This window comes from Propithecus coquereli, unplaced genomic scaffold (assembly GCF_000956105.1).
Source record: "Propithecus coquereli isolate 6110/MARCELLA unplaced genomic scaffold, Pcoq_1.0 Scaffold232, whole genome shotgun sequence".
Taxonomy (NCBI): domain Eukaryota; kingdom Metazoa; phylum Chordata; class Mammalia; order Primates; family Indriidae; genus Propithecus; species Propithecus coquereli.
The window spans coordinates 1,930,493-1,932,930 of NW_012147864.1; positions in this window are offsets into that span (position 1 = coordinate 1,930,493).

A 2,438-nucleotide genomic window follows, 5' to 3' on the forward strand; every position below is an offset into this window, starting at 1 on the left:
ATAGATGTCTCACGTAGCATCAAACAACTTAGTGTAATACCTCGCAAAAGAAAGTCCTTGGAGAATGCTATAGAATGTTGTTACTTTTGCTTATTCAAATTTATATGGGGTTAGTTCTCTGAAGATTCAAGGAGCTATTTTATAGTTCCAAATTGTAAAACTGTCCCATAAAACTGAAAATACCAAAGAGAAAGAAAGAAACATAACTGAGGGTTATTTACAACATAGTAGTCAAGATAAAATTAGGTAAAAGAGTGAGTTTCTGGGCACAAATAGCAGCTTATCTTCTAAAGTTAAGAACCTAGTAGTGAAATATAAGGAAATATCACTTTATTAAGTCATCTCCTTCAGCAAATCATTTTGATGTTATGGCAGGAATAAACACGGGCTGGCTTTGAGGACGTATAATTTTAATTTAGTTTTTTATATCCCCATCATGCCACGAAATATTCGAAGCATCTAAGCCATTATTGAGAAATGGTCATCCTTTTTTTTCAGGAATGTGGCATCTAACACATTTGAATCTAGCAACGTGGATAAGAATAAAATTCGCAATGAGGAGGCAGCCCAGCGAGTTACTCAAATATGTCGTTGCTGTAATTTCTTAAATCCTTTGTGCATTTGGAAAAGTCCAGGAACTAAAATAATCGGGAAGGTTGACACTGAAAGGCACAGCATTGTGTCTCTCCCTGCGGAGTCAATGACCCTCCCAGGAAACAGCCACGGTAGTTCTAGTTTATTACTTGGTGATACTCATTCAGCCTCTTCCTCTTTCACTTGCTCTTTTTCTTGCTCCTTTGCTCTCCTGCTCTCTCCTTGAAATAAAGTTTGGTCTTTGAATATAGAGTCAATGAATTCAGTACCTTCAATTTCTATAATCTTTTATCACAAATTAAAGTCCTTAAAAGACTATTTTGCATAGTTTTGACTGCAAAAACTAGTTTTAAATGGACATTCTTCTGCATGCAGTAAAAACAAAACTGCAGCAGTAGTTCAGCTGAGCGGGTGGCTGTCTTACAATGAATTTCTTTCCATTTCTACCAAAGGAAAGTGTAAACTACAGATGCTGTAGAAGAAGTATTGCTTGGCGCATTCACCTCTGGATTATCCGTGGGCTCTCTTGAATACAGGCAATAACTTCCTACTGCTGCAAATACGGTGTTCTTCCTTGACAGGAGGGTGACAGCCTGGGGCCTGTATACGGACGGCTTGGTTTCTTTGGGTCATAATTTCTCTCATAACTGTTTTGTCACTAAGACGCTATCTTTATTTTACTTATTTTTATATTTCAAAGATTTTGAAGAGTCTGCTCAGAATACAGATTGTCCCTTCAAAGTCCTTGCCACTCTTTAGTTTATGAACTGAAATCAGCTGAAACCATTGATTTAAGTCGTTCTTGCCCCAGGGTGCAAGAATAGAATCACCCACGGGGCTTTCAGAACATACAGATGGCGATGTCTGACAGTGGCCTGCACTCAGAATGTTTTTAACATCCTCTCTCCCCTTCCCAAGATGACAGTACTGAGCCTTCGGGGTTGAGAATCACCAAGCTATCTACACAACCGCCTCCTGTTGCCTGGAGAGGTGATGCTGTTTACTGATGAAACAGGCCCTGTAGCCAGCCTGCCTGGCTTCAAATCCCAACTGCCACTTCCTACCTGCGTGACTTTAGGCAAGGGTACTTAACCGCTCTGATCCTCAATCCTTATTTGTACGATGGGGATGGGGTGGAAACAGAGCTCACATCTGGGAATTGCTGAGAGGCTGCCTGAACACTGACAAGGCCGTGAGAACAGTGTCTGGCGCATAACGCATAGTCTACGAGGGAATCGGTAAATATTTAACTCTCACTTCCAGCATTTTTTCATTTAAACATTTCTCCCAAGTGTTGAAGAGGGCCTTATAATTTGTGACGTACACATGTTAAATGGTTAGCAGGTTGGTGCTCCCAAACAACGGACTGGGATTCCCCACCGGGCCTGGGCTCATGACAACCCCACTGATGATTATGTTATTTCTTTAAATTGGATTATTTATACCCTTACTTTATTCCAAAATGACTTGGGGCACTTACCGTACAAACATACACACAACATAACAAGTTAAAAGAGCTAGATAAAATCAGGCCAGGGGAGAACCAGGGTAGGAAGACAGATTGGCCTCTGAGGTCTGGCCTCCCCCAGCTGCTACAAGGTCCTGTACTCGTTTGGCCCACGCCCACGTCGTTCAGGCCACATTCATGCCAAAGTGATGTTTGACGCCACATGTGCAAGAGCTTTCTTGTTAACACAAGAAATAGAAGGAGAACTTTTATTATTACTGTTTTGTATTAGTGGGAAAATTTAGAATCTAGTAAATGAAGCACATTTTTCTGGTTGATGTTACAGGTCAGTGACAGTGAAACACCAATGCTCAGATGCTATTTGTTTTACTTGGAA